This window comes from Petaurus breviceps, unplaced genomic scaffold (genome assembly GCF_028583685.1).
Source record: "Petaurus breviceps papuanus isolate PSGF00001 unplaced genomic scaffold, PetGlider_PUasm1.0 171, whole genome shotgun sequence".
NCBI classification, from domain to species: Eukaryota; Metazoa; Chordata; class Mammalia; order Diprotodontia; family Petauridae; genus Petaurus; species Petaurus breviceps.
The window spans coordinates 16,777,617-16,801,133 of record NW_027185754.1 but is presented as its reverse complement, the minus strand read 5'-3'; the positions used below and the strand labels follow the sequence as shown (position 1 = coordinate 16,801,133).

The following is a 23,517-nucleotide window of genomic DNA, read 5'->3' as shown; positions in this document are numbered from 1 at the left end:
AAGCATTTTGTGAGAAATTATTGGACAAGGGATCTTTCCTGGTTCCCATCAAATCACATCCCCTGCACATTCATATATACTGTGATGGGCAAGGCCAACTCTGGGCACAAGTCTGATTTCTCTATATTGTGCAACCCTGAGTAAGCGTTCCAGATTTATCACACTCTCTGCTCAAGGAGAATGACCTGGGCTAAACTGGACCCCAGTGTTACATAGGTGGTTTTATTCCCAACCACTGGTTAGCAAAAGCCTGAAAGAAGCATGTTTATTAATGAGTTTCCTTGTACTTGTTAGGAGAAATAGGACCCTGGAGTCGTCGCCCCAGCAGAACCAAAAGGGAACTGGCTGGTTGTTGGAAGGTGATGATCTTTGATCTTCCACAAACTCCAAGACAAAATCTAGCACTCAGGGACAGAATGTAAATTTGTGACACTCTATGGAGGACTTCAGGCCCATAAACCAGAGACAGTATGTAGTTGCTCATCTGTGACAGATATAATGGAGATAATCGGCACTTAATAAGTAATCCAAGGCTAATTAAATGTTACTAATATACATTGCAAAGGTTCCTCCCATTCCCCCCTACATTTTTAATACAATTTTAGAATATGTGGCTCGAAGAAGACAAAAGTCCCTTCAAGTGACCGATTTTAGAAATGCTGAAACAAAACTCATTTAGATATGGAGTCAAGCCATAGAGTCAAGCATCTCAGAATCAGAGGTAGGTGGCATTGAGCAAATGAGGCTTGGCCCTAGGGCACTGACATGGTGGACTGAGGGGTGTGTGTGTGTGTGTGTGTGTGTGTGTGTGTGTATGTGTGTGTGTGATTGTTACATCCCTACGACTGTCATCCTCTAAAGGTACCCAGAGATCCAACCATTCCTGGGACACTGGACTCTCTGGGCCACTCATTCCCAGTATAGTCATGCCCATGGTAGGTCTAGTTTCTATACTGCTGTATTCCCTTCCCTACCCTTTGGCCATCCCCATTTACTGAACTGATACCAACTTCAGTTCTATCAAGTTATAGATCGATCAAAATAAAAAATTTATGCTCTTTTAGACATTATAGGCTTTATGCATATATCTGTATGTATACACATATAATCTATAAATATATGTGTATACATGCATATTGTGTATATATGTATATACTTATATATACATGTGTGTATGTATGTATAGATGTGTGTATGTGTGTGAAACCTAAGGTTTGCATTCTGATAATCATCTACATACTCCCTAATATGTTTGTCAGCAAACTTCAGATACACCAGCCAGTGTGCAAAGCCAATGTGATTCCCAATCATACCTGGATGGTCAGATTGAGGGAGAGGAAGCATGTGATGGTGGAAAGAATACTGAATTTGAGGAAAAAAGACTTGGGTGAGAATCCTGACTTATGTATTGTTTGCTGCCTAAGTGTCCTTGAACGAGTTACTCTGTGTGCATATAATACTCATTTGTAAAAGGTAGAACTAGACTAAATGATCTCTAAAGTTCCTTCCAACTCAGGATACTGTGGCCCTCCACAGGAGGCCAACCTTGGGCCAGTACTGCTTTCTGACCACAAATCTAGAAAATAGTCGTTCAGTTTATTCCTCACATTACTGGAAAACATGCCTAATTTTCCTTTGAGAAGGTGTGACCTTTGGGAGCTAGGTAGCTCAGTAGATAGAACACTGGGTGAATTCAAATTCAGCTTTGGATACTTACTAGCTGTGTGATCCTGGACAAGTCACTTACCCTCTGTTTGCCTTAGTTTGCTCAACTGTCAAATGTAGCTATTAACAGCACCTACCTCACAGGACTGTTGTGAGGATCAAATGAGATAATATTTGTAAAATGCTTAGCAAATAGTAGTCCCTATATGATTGCTGATTTCCCTCTTCCTCCCATTAGATCTAAATAATCAAGTCAGTTAACAAACATATATCTAGCACTTACTACCGTGTTTCCCCGATAAGACCTATCCCAAAAATAAGCCCTCCCCTTACTGTGTAAGATTCCTCTAAAATAAGCCCTCCCCCGAAAATAAGCCCTATTGAGATTGCTACTAGTGAAGGTGATCCCCTGCACTACACACTACATTACGGTACCCTCTGTATGCACCCACACTCCCCCCGCCCCCCGTGAAACACACGCTGCACTCCGAGCTGCATCCAATCAGAGCTGCAGCAGTGAGCGCGTCATCCTGTTCTTCCCCAGTGATTTGCTTATTGAATAAAGGTACATTTTTTTGTTCACATTTACCTGTTTATTAAAATTGCTGTCAATGTTCATTAAAATAAGCCCTCCCCTGAAAATAAGCCCTCTGGTGTTTTTCTGTCCAAAAATAATAATAATTTTATTGTCTTATTATTATCTTATTATTGGGGAAACACGGTATGTATCTGGCATTGTATAAGTGCCAGGATACAAATATTAGCAAAACAAATGATAGTCCCTGCCCTCAAGGAGCTTATCCTCTAATGGGGGAACACAACATAGAAAATAAAGCTGCAAAAGGGGAAGGGGGATATACCCCTAAATGACACATGATTTATATATTGCAATGTGGTGAGAAATGAATAAAGAGATTGCCCGCCTAGAAGTCTTCTTTGATAAAGATCATAGGAGAAGAATTTTCCAGGGGATGATGGAAGATTCTGAATTGCAACCTGATGAGAAATGACATCATGTGACACCTCTTCCATTCATCTCAGACTGGGAAATGGTCCCCAATCTGGTCTAACTTCACATTCTCTAAAAGATCAAGCATCTTGGACACAGTAACAGCAACACTGTATGATGATCAGCTATGAATAACTTAGCTCTTCTACACAATACAATGATCGAAGATGATTATTAATGACCTGTGATGGAAAAGAATTGATGGACTCTGAATGCAGAGAGAAGCAAAATATTTTCACTTTTTTTCCCTTTTGGTCTGTTTCTTCCTTCGCAACTATGACTAATATGGAAATATGTTTTACATGATTACACATATATAATCTATATCAATTGCTTACCATTTAGGAAGGGGGAGGGGGAGGAAAGGAGGAAGAAAAATTTGGAACTCAAAATTTTGCAAAAATTAATGCTAAAAATTGTATTTTCATATAATAGGGAAAAAAACCCAAGATACTGTTTAAATAATTCAAGCATCTTCCAGATGATCAGGGAGGGTAAAACTTACCCTTGCATTGCACTGGTACTATGCAGTGAAAAAACTACTTACCTAGAATCCAGACAGCATGGGCTTTCTCACTAAGTTTTCTCATTAATAAGTAATTTATTTAATTTCCCTTCTCCGGGTCTCAGTTTTCTCCTCCATAAAATGGGCATGTTTAGACAGGATGATCTCTCAGGCCCCATCTAATTTTTATATCCTGTGGTCTTATGGATTAAATGATTCCCATGATGTTGGCTAGGTGTTTGAATTTCATTGGGAGCCCCAATAATCTCCTCAGGAGAGAAAAGATTCCCACATGTTTCCGGAGCTTCCTTCTAATGTTCTTTTTCCTTCCCTTGGGCAATCATGTTTCTACCAGTCAGTTTGTTTGCTGGAAAAGGGAAAAGAACTAGAAATCACAGGATTTCTAGGGTGACCTGCCTCATGAAGAAACAATCTATTCTCTAATTTCCAAATGTCTGGATTTGGCCTTTCCTTTTTCAGTGAGTACAAAGGGCAGGGACTTAATCAGCGCAAGCTTATGATCTGCACTTACTGGGAATTCCTTGTTCATGGGGAATAATTGCAATCCCCTATCCCCATCACGAATGGGGTTCAACAGGTTACCCATGCTGGCATATGGTAGGCATACACCAAGTCAGTCAATGTAGCGCCCACATGTAGCTCCAGACATCTAAGGTCATCACAGACCTGTTATGGCTCAATCTTGAGTGGCTGGATGCCACTTGTCCCCCTAAGAAACTGGGATGCCAACCAACCAACCAACCAACCAATCCTTTTTCAGTAAATGGACAAAAAAACCTCATAAGCAGTTTTCATACATTGCTAAAGCAACTCATGTGATTAATTTTGTTCTTAATAATACTTGGTAAACTTCAAAGCACTATATGAATATGAGTTATTAATTTTAGTACTAATATTAGAATCATGGAATCATTTATTCATTTAATCAGCATTTTCAGACATCTGTTATATACCAGGCATTATGCTAGGCTCTGAGGATATTCAACCCTTATTGGGATCTCTGATCTCATTGATTTGGAAGTTCCTTTGAATGATTCAGATAGAAAAACACTCCACACCTGTCCTTATTGTGTGACTTTTGTCCATATCCTCTCATAAATTCATCATAAAGGGCTCACCCAACATGGCTGAGGCTTCCCTCAATTTCTCCTTATATCCTGAGGATACCAGTAGAGGCTTCTGCCTGTCCACCTGTCATTCACCACATGGCCAGCCCATCTTTTTTTCTTAAATTAATTAATTTATTTTTAGTTTTCAACATTCATTTCCACAAGATTTTGAGTTACAATTTTTTCTCCCTGTCTTTCCCCTACCCCCACCCAAAAATAGCAAGCCTACTGAATACCCCCTCCCCCAATCTGTTCTCTTTTATATCCTCTGCCATCACCCCCTAACTTTCTAGTAGGGCAAGATGGATTTCTATACCCCAGTGCCTATATATCTTATTTCCCAGTTGCATGTAAAAAAAACCCAATTTAAAAAAAGATTTGTTTTTAAAACTATGAGATCCAGATTTTTTCCCTTCTTCCCTACTCACTCACCTGCACTGGGAAGATAAGCAATTCAATACAGGTTGTACATGTGTAGTTACCCAAATAATTTCCATAGTTGTTATATTGTGAAAGATTAACTATATTTCCATCCATCCTATCCTGCCCCCCCATTCTATTTTCTCCTTTGACCCTATCCTTTTTCAAAAATATTTGCTTCTAACTGTCCTCTCCCCCAATCTGTCCTCCCTTCTATCATGCCCCTTCTTATCCCCTACCCCCTTATTTTCCTGTATGGTAAGATACCCAAATGAGTGTGTATGTTATTCCCTCCTTAAGCCAAATTCAATGAGAGTAAGGTTGTCCCATTCCCTTCCACCTTCCTGATCTTCCCCTCCACTGTAAGTGTTCTCTTGCCTCTTTAATATGAGATAATTTACCCTAGTCTATCTCTCCCTTTCTCCTTCTCCCAATAAATTCCTCTCTCACTCCTTAATTTTGTTTTTGATATCATCCCTTCATATTCAACTAATTCTGTGCCCTCTATGTATACATGAACATACATATGCCCACACTCACATATATATTTATATACACATACACCCTTCTATACATACATATATGTATGTATATGTATATATCTACACATATATTCCTTTCAACTATTCTCATACTGAGAAGAGTCTTACGAGTTACAATTATTGTTTTTCTATGTAGAAATGTAAATAGTTAAACTTTAATCAGTTCCTTATAATTTTTTTTCCTGTTTACCTTCTCATGCTTCTCATATTTGAAAGTCAAATTTTCTGTTTAGCTCTGTTTTATTTTTTCATCAAGAATGCTTGAAAATCCTCTGTTTCATTGAATGACCATATTTTCCCCTGTAGCATTATACTCAGTTTTGCTGGGTAGGTGATTCTTGGTTTTAGTCCTAGCTCCTTTGACCTCCGGAATATCATATTCCATGCCCTTCGATCCCTTAATGTAGAAGCTGCTAGGTCTTGTGTTATCCTGATTGTGTTTCCACAATGCTCAAATTGTTTTTTCCTGACTGCTTGCAGTATTTTCTCCTTGACCTGGGAACTCTGGAATTTAGCTATATTATTCCTAGGAGTTTTCTTTTTAGGATCTTTTTAAAGAGATGATCAGTGAATTCTTTCAATTTCTATTTTGCCCTCTGGTTCTAGAACATCAAGGCAATTTTGCTTGATAATTTCTTGAAAGGTGGTGTCTAGGCTTCTTTTTTTATCATGGCTTTCAGGCAGTCCAATAATTTTTTAATTATCTCTCCTGGATCTATTTTCCAGGTCAGTGGTTTTTCCAATGAGATATTTCATATTGCCTTCTATTTTTTCATTAGTTTGGATCTGTTTTATAGTATCTTTATTTCTCATAAAGTCATTAACTTCCAATTGCTCCAATCTAATTTTGAAGGAGTTATTATCTTCAGTGTCTTTTTGAAATTCCTTTTCCATCTAGCAAATTTGGCTTTTTAAAGCATTTACTGGCTTTTTGGGCCTCTTTTGTCATTTCAGTTAGTCTATTTTTAAGGTGTTATTTTCTTCAGTGTATTTTTGGGTCTCCTTTAACAGACTGTTGACTCACTTTTCATGATTTTCTTCCATCATTCTCATTTCTTTTCCCAATTTTTCCTCCACTTCTCTTACTTGATTTTTAAAATCTTTCTTGAACTTCTCCATGGCCTGTAACAAGTTTATATTTTTCTTGGAGGCTTTTGATGCAGGAGTTATGACTTCACTATCTTCCTCCTGCTCCATTCCTTAATCCTTTTTGTCCCCAAATTCTATGGGCTGTTTGTGTTTCCACTGCTTGCTCATCTTGCCAGCCAATTACTTGACTTTTGAGCCCTTTGCCACGGTAGAACTCTGCTTCCAGAATTGAGAGGGCTTTGTCCCAAATCACTGGGGTTTTCACAGTTGCTGGAGCTATTAGATAGGCACCTTCTCTGCAGTCCTCACAAGCTCTAGCTCACTGGCCACTAATCCCAGGACCACCAGCCAAGACAGGGATCCAGATCCAAGCAGGTCAGAGCAAGAGTGATTACCCTGTGAATGGTTGCTTAGTGCCCCTATGATCTGCAGGCCCTGGAACTCTGGAAGCAGCCGTGGCCTGCCACACCTCCCCCTGCTTCTGGCCTCCAGGGCAGGGGCCAGACCTTGCTCTTCTGTCCCCGCCCCCCTGTTCCAACAAAGTTCCACACTGATCTTTTACTTTGTCTTTGGCGTTTATGGGTTGAGAAGTATGGAAACCACCACAGCTGCTGGTGATTCACTCTCCTGAAGTATGCTCTGACTGCTGCTGGTTGGGGCCTCCCTGGGGCCAGAACTGTGTGGCTCAGGGGGGAACTGCACTAGGCTCCCAGCTCAATGTGATAGGCCCTTCCCCCTATCGATGGCCAGGACATCTTGTCTTCATATCAGACAATTACTTGATGATAACTTTTATTTCTGTTCTTTGGAATTATAGAGACAACTAGGCAGCACAATGTATATTGCAAAGGGCCTGGAGTCAGGAAGACTTGAGCTCAGACATTTACCAGCTATCTAAACCTGAGCAAGCCATTTAATTCTGTCTGCCTCAATTTCCTCAACTGTGCAAAATGGGAACAATGATAGCACCTAACTCTCAGGCTAGGATTAAATAAGATAACATATGTAAAGCACTAAGTATAGTACCTAGCACATAATAATCACTTAATAAATACGTTTCCTTCCTTCTTCATTAATTACATGTGGCAACATATTCATATCTTTCCATTTCTTTCTATGTGCTATTCATTTTTCATCCTTCAAAAATAGTTGTATTTCAAGCAACTAGACAGTACAGTAAATAGAGCGCTGGCCTTGGAGTCAGGAAGACCTGAGTTCAAATCCAGCCTCAGATACTTACTAGCTATGTGACCCTGGCCAAGTCACTTAACCTCAATCAACTCAACAACAACAAAAAAGTTGTATTCCATGTCTTCCTGCCATACAATAAGTAAACATTGATAATTTGGTATTAAATCAGTGGAACTTTGCTTTCATGAGAAGCTTGGGGTCAATAAAGAAGTGTAACCATTTCTTGGAGGCAATCCAGTCCACTCTTTTCTTCCTCTTCAATTCTGATCCCAATTTATTATCCATCTGTGTGATGTGTTTCAGATAGGTATATTACAAATGAAAAAGCTCTATAAGTTTTCAGTCCAAATATACACTGAAATCTAGGTGATAGGTCTTCTCCATCCATTTGGTTTTCCCTTGTGGATGGTCAGATTGTTTTGATGGTTAAATAGCTTTAATTATTACATATCTCTTCCAAGAGACCCTGCAATGTTCTGGAGCTTGATATAATTAGCAAGATGCCATCTGCAAACAGGAGCATCTGGAAGGCCTCACTATCCATAGGGAATCTCTCTTTGACCTTAATTCTGTATTGGATCTCTCCCATTGTTTTGTGAGCATATCCTTCCTTATTTTATGTATTGTCTGATGTTTGCTATTAGAGAGTCTATTGAAAAGGGTTGTTTTGTTGTTATATATTCCAAGGACTTTTGATCAATTTTGGTGTGTGTACTGGAGACATCTTGTTGGAAAAGCACGTAGAGAAATATTTTATTCTACCAAACTAAATGTTCTTCCATAATCAACAAACAATTGATACAATGAGATCTTATGTCCCATTGTGATATGTGAAGGTAAAACAAAATCACATATCCTACTGAGGATACAAAGATAAAAGCAAAATAGACCCTGACTTTCAGAAGTTTTTGATACAATACTTTCTATTGAGAGTCATAAATTCAAAGCTGGAAGTGAACTTGGAGGCTTTCCATCCAATCCCTACATTTTAGGAGGAAACTGAGGGGTCCTACAAGTTTAAATGAATTGCCCAAGGTCACACAAAGAGTAAAAAATTAGAGTTGGGATTCAAATGGAATAAATTGAGCATTTGGTTTTGTTTCTATGTATGTAAAAGAGTTTTAAAGTGGGGTTTTTGGGGGGATTTTTTTTTTAGTATTGTAATCTTATTTTAATCTCACAGCATCCTGGAGACATAGACAAGGCAAATACTACTCTCTCTATTTCACGGGTGAGGAAACTAAGGATCATAAAAATTAAGTTATTTGCTTGGGGTCACAGGGAGAGTTAGAAGACCTGTATTTTATAGTTAAAATCTATACTAACCAGATCTAGATATAATCTAAAATCCACAATCTTAACTTTACCAACACTTTTTAGTTCACTGTTCTTTCCACAGTACCAGACTTCCTCAATCCAAAAACAGGAGAAGAGAGAGACAGAGGCAGAGATATAGAAAGAGACACACAGAGAGAACAGATAGAATTGGAAAGGAGGAAGGAAGAAGAAAGAAAGAAAGAAAGAAAGAAAGAAAGAAAGAAAGAAAGAAAGAAAGAAAGAAAGAAAGAAAGAAAGAAAGAAAGAAAGAAAGAAAGAAAGAAAGAAAGAAAGAAAGAAAGAAAGGAAGGAAGGAAGGAAGGAAGGAAGGAAGGAAGGAAAGAAGGAAGAAAGGAAGGAAAGAAGAAAGGAAGGAAGGAAGAAGGAAGGAAGGAAGAAGGAAGGAAATAGAAGGAAGGAGGAAAAGTAGAAGGGAAGGAAGGAAGAAGAAAATGTAGGAGGGAAGGAAGGAAGACATTTCCCTGAAAGTCAAAGAAAAGAAGGGAAAATAAGACAATGAAGTAGTGATTTTGAAATAAAAATTTCCCTAACAAATGGCTGCATTAATATTTTTGTTAGAAAAAAAATATTTTTGTTAGAATATTAACATCCAATGTAGTCAAACAATAGAGAATTCCAAAAGAATCAGATGAGATTCATTGAGTTTGGTCAGAAGAATTGTTGGCACCCCAGGAGAAAAGAGGGATCTTGAATCCTTAAACTGTACTCTCCCTTCCTCTACCATATATCTCTCAGTCTTTCCTAGAGCCAGAAAGCATGGAAGAACATGCTCTTGGTCTCATTATTCAATCAGAGGGCTTCTCCCCTGAGAAGACAACTTCATCCTCCATCACTGTAAGGATAGATAATTTCTTCCATGGCTTATAAACCAACCTTGTGAATGCCATGGATAATTACTGTGGTGATTTTATGACATCTCAGTGCTCAATGGAACTATCATGAATGAAGTAGGAAGTGAGATGAAGGTTACAAAAAGTTATTGTCCTTCAAACATAGGGGCAGAAAACAAGATTCCTTTTGGGGAGGCATGGGAGATATAATAATATAATAAACCATTTATGTTGGATAGGACTTTGTTGGCATTTCATTTTAAATATCTGTATTGTATTCAAAGGAGAGAGAATGGGAAAGAATTCCTTGAAAGATCCTAAACAAGCATCCTAGACAGTGAGGTAAGTGTAGGAAGGAAATAAGGCATAGATGAGAATTGCAGTTGGAGACCAAAGACCTGGAGTTCTAGTCTACCACTTATAATCATGCAACCATGGCCAAATCCTTGGGCTTCATCATATGTAAAATCAGGGGGTAAGACTAGATGACTAGATCCACCTAAACTATTCTATGATTATGAAAATCTGTTTTGAAAACAAACTGACTGGTTTATGGAGTAGCCTGGTACTATAAAAAAGTACATGGGATTTAGAGTCAGAGGATCTGAGTTCAAGTTTCACCTTTCCCATTTAATTCCTTTGTGACCATGGTCAACTTACTTAACCCTTCTGGGCTTTTATTCTCAAGTCAGTGTATTCAGATTCATGCAACAAGATGAGATCACAAAATCTGATTTAGCATATCCTGCCCTTGAAGTTAGACTGTATCCAAACCACACTGACCAGATATCTTCTTTTAGCCCAGTAATTTCAAACATAAATCTCATGTTTCAAGACAATAACACTGACTTATTTGCAATTCTACTTTTACAATATCTGTTTCTCTCCATATAGACTTAGTAATGCCATGAGCTATTCATATAGAGACAAGGGGCTACAGAACTTGTCTGGGACAGGGCTGACAGTGGGTTTCACACAACCCAAAGTAATCCTTCTGTAATTCAGATTCCTGATCTGGTCTAATTTTTTTAAATTAGGGGGCGATTTTCAACATTGTTTTTCAATTGGAAGATTGAATTGAATTCTCTATCTCATCAGAACCACAGATCCTGATTTTAGATCCCTGACAGTTTTTAAAACTAGAAGGGATATTAATGATCATGCAGTCTGACCCCTTCATTTTATAAATAAGAGAAACAAGGGGTAGAGAGATAAGTGATTTTTCTAAGCTCACCAATTTGCTAACTAGCAATTCCAGGTTGAAAGTCACATCCTCTACCTTTAAATCCAGTTTTCTTTCCACGACAATGTCTTTTCTGTCTACTAGTTGGAATGCCTTAGAATAACTAAAAAATTAATAAACAAACATTTATGGAGCACCCCACAGTGGTGCAGGAGTCTGGCCCCCAGGCCCCCAGACAGGAATCCAAAGTTTGGAATCAGGACAATAGAATGGTGGAGGAGGGGAGCCACCTCTCATCACTCCTATCCTGGCTTGAGTCACCAGAGGTTACAAAGACATGCTGCGCCCTTCCTGTTGCCTCCTCATTGACGTTACCTCTGACATGGGTTTGGTTATTCCATTCCCCGTAGCACAAGCTGTCCCTGTTCCTTTGGAAGGTGGGATCTATGCACCCTCCTGCTGGCAGTTCATACTTCTTTCACTCTAAGTCATTGGTCTAATTTTTTTTTCTTTTCAGAAACCTGTAAAGGGTGGAGAAAAGCTCCACATATTTTCCATCCCTGTTATATACAGTAGCTTGTTTTATGACTTTGTTTTAAAAACTATTGGCTTAGGGTACAATAACACAGATGTCTTTGCCTCACAAGAGAACCATGAATTTCCACTTCTCTCTCCTCTGTGACAGCTCCATTACCATCCGTGGTTATTCTCTTCTTTGGCCCTGAAACAAGAAAAAAAAATTGGTCCTATTCTCCCACAATCTCCTCTTAAAATAGGATAATAGCATCAATAGAGCTGGCATTCAGTCTCCTCGAGTTGGTCCCCCCTCATAAAAGTGACCATCTCCCCAGAAGCCATGACTGGCAGTGGCCTCCTACTAGGTCAATGTCTAGTCCCCAAAGGAGTGATAAAGCTATCGTTGAAAAAATTACATTTTTTCCCCTCGCATGCGCACAATAGGCATTTAAGTAAGTGGGGGCAGCACACAACAACTGAGAAAACTTTGTTGGTTGTCTCACTAAATCTTCACCTACATGACCCAGGTTTGACAACTTCTTAACACTCTCAGAAAACAGTGAATGCCTTGTAAAGAGCTCAGAGCTCCATCAGCTTCTCCTGGAAATATCTTAATTCAGATTGGATTGGGGGAGGGGGGAAGGAAGTGGGGGGGATTACAGACACCTCGTTGCAATGTTGGCGTTGTGCAGAGAAGTCATCTTGTCTTGTGTTTTTGTGGAGAATTCTCCCTTTTCTGTAACATGTCAGATTGTCATGGTGCAGTGTCGGGATGTATAAAATGGTAAGGTGTGAGTTTAATTAGCATGGAACCAATTTCTTGCTCTCTAATAATAACACCTTGAATTTATGTATCACCCTCCTCCAAGAAGCTTAAAGCATGAAGAATGAATTTTCTCGTTTTGTCTCAGCACACACCAAAAGCACAGGTAGGGAATCTTCTCTCATCTATAGACAGGGAAACTAAGGCACAAAGAGTCCAAGGTTCTCTAACCCTAACCTAAGACCACAAAGAAAATCATCTATAAAAGATGGGGGGGTGAGATGGGGTGGGGGACTAGAAAAAGAGTCCAGGCCTCTAAACTCTTCATTTAGGGCTGTTAATCCTGGATTTTCCTGCTACTTCCTAGATGTGTCTGACTTGTTCTAGGAAATAAACCCAAGGAAAATTAATCTCTATTACCTCCCACCCAGTTTGCCCTAACGGCATCTTCCCTGGTCCTAATAATTCCCCAGCTGACAAAGAAGGGATGTAGCTCATAGGAAAGGATGCTTTACAAAAGGGCCGTCCTGATCTGCACCTTGGGCAGACAATCAGTGACTGCACAGTGAATGAATGAATGAATAGAACCAAAAAGCTAAATAGTAGGTAGTAAGTTACCATCCCATCTCCACTTAGCCAGTCAACAAGCATTTATTAAGCCCTTAGTCTGAGCCAGGCAGTTTCAGTCATATAGTCTCTACAGCAGTATTAGACAAAGTTTACTGCTGCCTTCCTGGAAATAAGGAGCAGCTAGGCCAGGATGGGATTCCTGATGGTCCCGACTGCTCCAAGGGGGCCTTGCACAGAGCCCCAACACAATCTATAACACTAAGCTAGTTGCTGAGCTGCTGCTCTCTGCGGTAATTGTGTGTGTGTATATTTGGTCCCTCTTGCTGACTTTGATGAAGTTTTTCCATACTTGTAAGCAAGTACCTTTCACCAGGATGAGGATTAACCAGGGCTATTAGGGCTCGTCAAGAACAGATTCCTCCTCTTCCTTCATTTGAAATGTTTTCTTCCTGGGGATTATGAGTTAATGCATCTGGAACAGCATTCACTCCTCCAGGTTTGTGGTTTCTCTGAAAGCCATATTCCAGGAATCATACACGTGCCATCTGGCGACGGTTCCTCTTGGATCTGGGTTTGCCATTAAACATTGCAAAGAATACTGGCCATTTATCACCGTGAATCTGGCACCTTCTAAATATGGGGAGAAATTATCAATTCTTCAAATAGGAGCTAAATGGGGCTAGGGTACTCCTGGGTAAGTCCTCCGAGCTGGGCTCTTTCACGAAATTAGAAAATATTAGGCCTTTTGAAAAGAACTGTTCACTGTTCTAAGAATATTGTTCCACCTTTCATTGGAGGGAGGAGGGAGGTGAGAACCTAAGAAATGTTCATTTGAAGTCTAGTCATAGAATCAGAGATTTAGGACTGGGAAAGATGTTCATGTCATCTAATTCAATCTCCCTCCTATTTCCAGCTGAGAAAACTGAGTCTCAGAAAAGCAAAATGATTTGATCAAGGTCACAGACATAATAAGTGGCAGGGCCAGAATTTGAACACAGATCCTCTGAACTTGAGTTAAGCACTCTTTTCATATCACTCTACTGGTTAATTTAAATATGACCTTTACCAAGAGTTCCTTAGTGACACAGGCATTTGGAACTCATGGGAAGAGATGCTTTACACAGGAATCCCTCTGATGGCCAAAATTTAACTCTAAGGAATATGTGTTGGAGATTGAGTATTTGGTATGGTGACATCTATTAAAAGCATTGTTCTTAAATTTTTATGGATCTTTTGTATGTTCAGATGGTTGTAGACAACAGTTCTGTCTATAATGATGCTTAATTTCCAGCACAGTTTATTTGTTGAATTCTCGAGGATATTTCAGGGTTTTCATTTGTAGTATGGGGATTTGCCATCTGCTAATTTATAAAGGATGGCAAACTTCTGGTGTAAAATCAAGTCTTTCCAGGTATCCAGAAGATGCTAATTTTTTTCAACCTTTAGTGCAGGGGTTCTTATCCTGGAATACTTGACCTTGTATTTTTTTAATATATAGAAATAGATAAATAAAAAGATAACTTTTCCAATATAATTGACTTACTTTTTTTGTCCTTTATATTTTATTTTAGGCATTTAAAAACATTATTTTGAGAAATAGTTCATGGTATTCTACAATCAAAGGAATCTATGACCCCCCAAAAATGATAACCCCAATGATAGTGGTATGTTGTACAGCTCCCATTATTCTATTGTATAATCCATATTAATCAATTAGTCTGGGTTCTTTAAGGATAACTTTTCTCTGGTTCCTGATGGTAAAGACCTAATTCTGAATCACTATCATAAACCTGTCCATTTTCACAAACAAATCCACATGATTCATTCATTTATTCTACACTACTTTGGTGACATAGATTGGTTTAGTTCATGGGGACATAGCCCACAGAGAACCTTCTGATTTCACTCGCACATCTTAGACTTTCCATCGGCTCCATCCAGAGATAAACCACTTTCAGCTACATTTGGCAAATCCAATGACATCTACTTGTCAGCTTTTACAGAGAAGCAATGCCTGCTTCTTCTAAACGTATCTGTATAAAATTTTAGCCTATTTATTGTGTGCTCTGAAAACACCTACCAACTGTCTTCCTTCTCTTTGATAAGGAAGTGTTAGTGTTTCTATAGCTGCCTTGGTGATAGGAATTGCTTAGAAAGATGTTTCATTAGCATCATACACATATTTGTTTGGACATCGACATCAGTTGTCATCTATTTTACTATACTGAAAGTATGCGTTAAGAATGATCTCACATAGGTGTTAATTGCTACAAATATGTTCTTCCCATTAAGCTTTGAATTCAGGTTGCCAGTGAGTCTCTTAATGTGGATAGCATGAGCTTTCACCTTGATAGTCTAGGCTCAATGTATGTTACCTGGAGGAGACCAAGTATTTGTATAAATTACCTTTATCCTCTAGTTCAAGTTGACGTCCAGATTAAGGCATCCTTTTTCTATTCTTCCTTGATTAAGACATTTCCTCTTTCTAGTCCAAAAGACATTTTTATACTGTTCTGAAAAGTTTCCACAAGATGAAATGAAATAAAATTAATGAGTATCAATCAAGTGCCAATAATGTACCAGGTATTGTGTGAAGCACTGTGAAGGGAAGAAACTATTTGATGCTTTTCCTTAGTGGAAACATATAACTTGATGTCACCTAAGAATATCAAGTGACTAATATGGTGTTTTGTCTTGAAAAGTCATACTCAGGTCTGTTTAGGAGAGATAATAATAGTTCTGGCCTAAGTAAAACATAGTGGGCTTAAGATGTCTTCATGAAAGCTACCAAGTTTTACATAAACCTTTCTTAACACTATTATGTTGGTAGTGTGTTTTAAGTGGAGAAACGTTTTTAAGTCTTCTATGAAGACATCAAATACAATATCAGTAACATAGTCCTTGAGTCACTTTTATATATTTGTTGCACAGGACATTAGTGAGGAACTGAGTCGAAGGCTTTATGAGAATCAATATAGTCTAAATGTTAGTACTTTTGAATGGGCTATTCAATGATCACTGAATCAATAATGGATTTCTTTTTGTATTCCTAGGATTTGGGGCAAAACTTTTTTTCTCCTTAGCCTATATATTGTTTTCTTTCTTTCTTTCTTTTTAAGCAATAGGGGTTAAGTAACTTGCTCAAGGTTACACAGCCGGTCATTTCTGGGTGTGGTGCTGAGTATCTGAGCCTGGATTTGATCCAGGTCATCCTGACACTGGAGCCGGTGCTCTTACTCGCTGAGCCACCTGGCTGCCCCTATATATTGTTTTCTATTTCATTTGGTGACCTCGTTAGCTCGCATGGGTTCAAATACCATATCTGTACAGAGGAATCCCAGACCTGTATATTCATTCTCTCTCCTCAGCTCTAGTCTCAAACCATGAGCTTCCTATTGGACATTTTGACCTAGATGTCTTATAGACATCGAAAATTCGATATTTTTAAAGCACAATTCATCATCTTTACTCTCAAATCTACCCCTCTTTCAAACTTTCCTATAACTATTAAGGACAACACTATTCCACTCTCTCCAATTCACAACCTTAGTGCTAGCCTTAATGCCTCATTCTCCCTCAATTTACTCATCCATTCATCTGCCAAAAATTGTTGTTTATCCCCATAATCTCTCTTGTATACATTTCCTCATCACTCACACACCTACCACATTAGTTTGGTCTTCATCAACTCTCTTCTGTACTATTAAAATAACCTCTTATCTAGTGTCTGTACCTTGAGTGCCCCCCCCTTCCAGCATAGCCACCACTGGATGTATGTACATGTATGCACACACATATGTACATGCATGTATACATGTGTGTGCATTTACATATATGATAAATGCTTTATAAGCCTTTATTAAGTTCTTGCTATGTGCCAAGCACTGCACCAAGGACTGGGGATTCAAAGACAAAGGTGAATCATGTCTTATTCTCAAGGAGTTTATAATCTAACAGGAAGGCAACATGTGTTGCTTGCACTTACATGTTTGGCATCTACTAAGTACTTAATACATGTTGTTAGTTGGATGGATTTTTAATAGCTAATAATAGCTAGCATTATATAGTGCCTATTATGTACTGGGTACTGTGTTCTGCACTTAATAAATGTTATCTTTCTTGATACTCACAACCACCATGGAAGGTAAGTGCTAGTGTTATCCCCAGTTGACAGTTGAGGAAACTGAAGCAAACAGAACTTAAGTGACTTGCACAGTGTCACACAGCTAGCAAGTATCTGAGGTTGGATTATTTGTGTCTTCCTGACTCTAGATCCATTGCTCACTCCAGTATGCCACCTGGATGTCTCTCTTTCTAAGCATTCATAACTTCTGGAGTAATCCTAAGCGTGTTATTGTTGTCTAGAATTATGATTTTAACATTACGGTGAACTCCCCCAATGCAGATGGGTTACTCTGCACTGAGAAGTTAAGTGACTTACTCTGGTCACATAGTATATTTCAGAGACTGGACTTGAACCCAGGCCTTCCCAACTCCCAAGACTCGTTATCTATTAATTTTATCATGCTGCCTTTCATAGTTTTCATCATCATCATCATCATCCTCCTCTGAGTCTTGGCTAGGGGTGGGTCTAGGCCAGGGGTGGGTCTAGGCCACAGATTTCCCACCCCTAGTCCAAGCAGAACAAATCTAATCCCTATTTCATGACAGCCCTTTAAGTATGTGATAATACTCCCCCACCTCTACCCTGGTCTTCTATTCTGCAGGCTAAACATTCCAAATACTTTCATATGACATGGTCTCCAGTCTTCTCATTTGATTCCCCAGTTGCTACTAATTCCCTTTGTGATCTTAAATAAATCCCTTCCCCTTTCTGGGCTTCAGTTTCCTCATATGTAAATGGGGAGACTTGGCCTAGCTCATCTCTGAGGTCTCCTTCAGCTATAAATCTATGAATCTATGATGTGTCAAGCATATGTGTGCACATATACATATATGCACATATGTAGCTAGTATTGAGACCTCTTAGCACCCCAGGAAAGTAACAGCATAATGTCCATGGCCCTTCCTTGACCACCTTGTGCTGACTCTGGGGATATTATCAAAGTTTCATCAGTAAACCAGGACTGAGGGCAGGGTAGGAAAGTTTCCCCAGCCTCAGATAAATAAAATAAATACACAAGCTGTGATTTGGGGAACAGCAGAACAGACTGGTCCAACAAGGATAATTGGTTTTAGCATTCCAATCTGAAGGATTGATGGTAGAACTGAACCGAAGCTTTCACTCTCCTCTTTGTGGTTAGAAGGCTCTGTTCTAGAGAGAAACCTCAAAACATCACCAAGTGACATCATCGTTCAGAAGGAAGCATCAGAGAATGCTGAGACCTGGAGCCAGGGTCAGAGGACCTGACTCCATCATTTATTTACTCTATGACCTGGTGTAGTCTGTTCCCCTCTCCAGGCCTCAGTTTCCTTGTCTGTAAAATTAGAGTGGTGGCTGAACAAGATGATCTCATAAACTCTTAAATACATAAGTACATATGAATTATTATGATTTGTAAGGCCCCTTCTTGTTATCAGATTCAATGAAGAAAGTATTGATTTGAGAAATTCTCACCCCATCCCCAGATCTCATTTTGGTCTCAAATTCTTCCTCCTCCAATCCTTTCATGAAAACTGATTCCCCAGAATTAGTTCTCGAAGTGACCTTGGAGAGTTACTCCAAACTCTCTCATTTTACAGCTGAGGAATCTGAGCCATAAAGATGGTGAGGGAATTGCCCAAGGTCACAGAGGGTATAAATGGTAAAGATGGGATTCAAACCCAGATACTCCAACTTCAAAGACAAGGAAAGGGAAACGTCCTGGTTTTCAGGTCGTCTCCCAAGCCTGTGCTTTGCAAAGGTGGGAATGGACAGGGGTGGGACCAAAAGATGAGAAGCCAAAGTCAGAGTGGGGGAAGAGTGAATAGTTAGCTGGTGAATTCAAACAACTTGGGTGGCCAGCCTGGGTCAGTCTGGCTAATGAGCATAATGTTTTGTTTTCTGCATGTGTCTGTTTTTGCCATACAGATTATGTTTTCAGCCTAACCCGACTCTGTTGAAAATGGGACTCCATCCCACTTTAGTTCACTTTGTCCCAGCCTTGGAAATAGCTTCGCACTTACTCACTTGGTTTTTGTCGGGAGATTCAGTAGAGTGGATAGAGTAGGAAAGAATGTAGTAATCTTTCACTGCTATCTCCATCATAACGATTGGGGTCATTACAGACATGTGTATTTTCTGGTAGCAGCTCAGGAGTCCCCAGCTGTGTCCAACCAGGGACAAACAGCTGGATGGATCTTGAAGAGTCAACATATCTCACAGAGATTCTCAGCTGTTTCAGTTCTGCATTTTGGACGTGGTTAAGATGCAGGCCCTTCCCAGGATTGATTTCCAGAAACAACTAGAAGCTGACTAGTGTTCTAGCTATCACTGTGATGTAGCCCAAAGCTCCCATGGCCCTGCAGATGGAAAGCATGGACAGAAAACTAGCCCCTTGCATCCAAAAATGATGAGCTGCCCCTCAGGCTGTCTGTGCAAAGATTGCCTGTTTGGGGAGTCCTAGGAGAGATTTTTGGGTGGCAGGGTGGGTGCCAGGGGATGCTGTTATCTGGGAAGATGAGGAGCCTACTTTGGCAACGGCATTTCAGAATCTCCACCACTGCCACCCTGCCTGACGCTCACTTCTTAATCACTAATTCCAGGTCTCTACAGGGGAACTAATTCCATAACATATAATGTATAAATAATTTTTTTAATTAGGACTTGACAGAATAATTGTAAAATTGATATTTTACTTACAAACCTTTTTCTTAGAGTCTACAAAGTGACAGCAAAGGCAAACTTTCTCTGCAGCGAGAATTTTACAAGATGTAGCATATTAAGAAGGAGCAAACCATATTGAGCATAATTAAATTATCTCTGGATGTAGATGACTTCTTTTCTGAGTGAGGTTTTCAAGTCTCAAACATGGATGTGTCATGGGCCTGGGCAAGGTAGTTTGATGAGCTGACTTTTCACCATGTCCAGTGGTGGTGAGGGCAATTGTCATGGATGGTCATTGTCCAGTGGCACCAGGACACCTCTGATTTGGAAAGGAAATGATACGAAGACAATCATGGCAGTCCACGACTTTGGAATTTAGGGGAATGGCCTTACAATATAATTGTTTCCAAAAAGAAAAGGTATTCAGTGAGGTTGTTGACTTATTCTCTATCAATTACAGGAGTAGAGCAAATACCTGGATAGCTCAGGCCCCTAAACTCACTTTGACAGGAAGCATCTAGGGAACTTATTCAAATAAACAAAAATAAAAAACCCACCCCCCCAAAAAGAAAGAAACCAACCCAATTTGGGGGTTGTAGTTTGGTTTGAATGGTTTAAATTTATGTATAATCATAACCTAAAAGACCTAATTAGAAACTCCTGGAGGAGTGAACTCACTAATTCATTGATTTAGGGTTGGAAAGAAAGACAGTGTTAGAATGCTCTAGATGCCCATATCAAGTTAGATAAAATTGCTTCAATTCTTCAGACATTGTGCATGCTGTGTAGACAGTCTATGAGACCAAATAGTTCATAAGATGTTTTTATAAGATCATAAATCCAGATCTAGAAGGACTCTCAAGTCCGACCCTGCTCCCATTTTACAAATGAGGAAACTGAGGCCCAAGGAAGGTTAAAGGCTTGCTCAAAGTCATGTAGGCATTATGTGTCAGAGGCAGAATTTGAATCTATGTTCTCTTACTCCATAGCCCGTAGTCTTTCCAATTATCCCCCACCCCCTCAAAGCCGCTTTGGGCTTTGGCATTGATCTCTGTATTCTCACATTTCTGATTCCAAAGATCAACAACCACAGCAGTCACTTTCTCTCCCCCTCCAAACTCCTCCAGCATTTATTCAACCATACCATAATAATAATAACAATAATAGCTAGCTTTTATATAGTCCTCTCAGGTTAGAAAAGTGCTTTATATGCCCTCTCTCAATGGATCTACACAACAGCTCTGGGAAGTAGGTCCTATTTTTATCCCGATTTCACAGATGAGGGAACTGAGGCTGAGGAGGGTTCAGTGAACTGCTACTAGCACTTCAGACGTCCTAGCTCCAAGTCCATTTATCTTCACACCAGTCACCCAGCTGCCCTGACTTGGCATCTGCCTTTTACTGCTTCTTCACTATAGCAAGTGGATGAGCTTTGACTCTTCACCTGAGTGGGGAGCTCCTGAGGGCACACTGCTTCTCCTCTTATATCCCCACTCTGGAAGTAGCACAGTGCTGGGCATTGGACAAGAGCACAACAAAGACTTTTTCAATCAGTGAATTACTTCACATATTCATTCTTTTAGTCCTTTAAGACTCACATCAGCTAATAAAAATTTATAGAAAAATATATCCTGGTTGTTTTGGCATGATTTCCCATCTAACTCAGAAGCGTTCTGATGCCATACGACCGTGACCATCCATCCATGAGTTACCTCAAGCTCGCCACTGGCCATAGTGACAAGTGACTGCACTGGCCACAGTGACTCCTAGAGGTGTGACCAGGTCCACACTCATGTCTGAGGTATGGAAAAGTCACTGAGAAAAGAAGTTGTTCACTTCACACAAGGATAATCTAATTATGCTCAATTTCGTTTCCCTCCTTCTTAATAGGTTCCATCTTGTAAGAAAGTTTGCCTTTTCTGTCACGTGGTAGACTATAAGAATCTCCCTCCCTTGAAAGTCAGCTTGAATTTTTCATACTAGTTATATTGGAATTAGTTATATCATCACTATATTCCTAACTATAGTAGATTGGAATGTTGTGGTCTCTTTAGTCTGTAAAGACAATGTTTGTGGAGGTAGGAATAGGGTTTACAAATTCATCAGGTAGGTGGTGCAGTGAATAGAGCACTGGCCCCGGAGTTAGGAGGACCTGAGTTCAAAGCCAGCTTCAGACACTTATGCTAGCTGTGTGATCCTGGCCAAGTCACTTAACCCCAGTTGACTCTACCACCACCACCACCAAAAGGTGGATACAGACTTGTTCACTTCACCCCAGAATCATAGAACCAGCGAACCCTCCAGAAGCTAGAAAGAAACATCAATGGAAAACAGTTCTAGGAGGAAGACACTCATATATAGTGGTTTGCACTTTACAAAATGCTTTCACAATATTGTGCCATTTAACCCTTCTAAGGTATATCTGAGACAGGCAGGACAAGTATGATGAGGAAACTAATACCTCAGCAAAGTGACTTGCTCCCAATGTCATCAGTCTGAAGCAAGAAAGGCTGTCAGAGAATATCAAAGCCTAACCCACTTGTTTTATAGCTGAAGGAGACTAAATGGCACACAAGTTCACACAGTTAATGATCACCAAAGGTGGCAATTGAACCCAGGTCTTTTGACTCCAGAGTAAGGCTCTTTTCATTGATCTGAGATGATGTTGCTAGGAAGCAGGGACACCGAGATCCACACTAAGATTCCTTGCTTGCAGGCCCCAATGTAGGGACACCACACTTTCTGTTATCACCATTTTATGCAAGCTAAAACTAGAAAATTGGTTTGCAGAATCTAGGATCTTGGCATTGAAAAAGATCTTGGAGAACACCCAGCCCTTTCTGGAATGAGAGATTTGCAAAGGGTTAAAAGTCATGAGGCATTCTTCCAAGAGGAAGAATCCTGGATTCCAAAATCAGAGGATATGGGTTCAAATTCTCCTCTTGTACCTCCCACCTATAAGACTTTGGACAAATCATTTAATCATTCAGTCTCTCTGGGCTCTTCCAGAGGGATCTCAAGTTTGATATATCCAAAATAGAACTAATTACGTCTCCCTCCCAAACTCCCCTCCTTTTCTGAACTTCCCTATTAAGGGCAAAGGCATTATCATAATTCCAGACACCCAGGTACACAATTTCAGTATCATCCTTGATTCATCACTCTCACCTCCCAAATCAAAACACTTGCAAAATCTTGTCATTTTTATCTCTCTACATATATCTTATATCTGTCCTCACCTCAGCATTCACATAACCCACACCCTATTTCAGATCATCATTTCTCTCTGGGATTGTTACAGTAGCATCATATTTGGTCTTCTTACCTGACCCTCTTCCTCACTCCAGACCATCCTCCACCCAGCCACTAAAGCGATTTTCCCAAAGTCTAGGTCTGACCATCACTTTTCCCCTCCTCAATAAACTCAAGTGGATCCCTATTACCTCTGGGATTCACCATAACTATCCCTTTTGCCTCAGTCAGAGATAGAAGGCAGGTTCAAAGGTCCATTGGTCTGACCCTAAATAATATCTCACATATTCTTATATATGTCCTAACCAAGTTTTCCTTGTGCCCTTTTGGCTGCTTAGATCTTCCAGTGGCACCTAAAATGCCACGTGGGTCCCAATGCTTTGTGAAAAGGGGATCCTGCTGGACATGTACTAGGACATATTGCTAGGAAGGAGATACAATTAAAAAGAGAGAGAGAGAAGGAAAAAAGAAAAAATTCCAGTTCTGAGTGTAAGTTTAAAAATGTAACTAAAAGCCTTCATCAAAGTTTAAAGAGCTTCTGGCGCTTTTAGCATTTCCTTATTCTGATTTATTGACAATGACACACCTAGCAACTGTCTTTTCTGCCAAGGCAGGGAAGTAATGGACTTGGGGTGGGGGTGGGGGAGGGGGAGAAGAGAGAGAAGGGGAAGGAAAAGGAGAGGACGAGAGGGAGGGAGAGAGAGTGTGTGTGTTAGAGAGAGAGAGAGAGAGAGAGAGAGAGAGAGAG

The 23,517-nt window shown here is 39.8% G+C and overlaps 1 long non-coding RNA gene across 3 annotated transcripts in view; it reads right to left on the bottom strand.

The window, feature by feature from the left end:
- LOC138157113 (uncharacterized) overlaps window positions 1–23,517 on the bottom strand; it is a 128,281-nt gene that overhangs the window by 5,832 nt on the left and 98,932 nt on the right. Inside the window, exons 3-4 of one of the 3 annotated variants that reach the window (XR_011167299.1) lie at window positions 15,158–15,264; window positions 11,547–11,623 (exon numbers count right to left, since the gene is read on the bottom strand). This is a non-coding gene — a long non-coding RNA (uncharacterized lncRNA). Of the gene's footprint in view, window positions 1–9,055; window positions 11,624–15,157; window positions 15,265–23,517 lie in introns of those variants that run through there. The other 2 variants (XR_011167297.1, XR_011167298.1) reach the window with 2 other exon arrangements.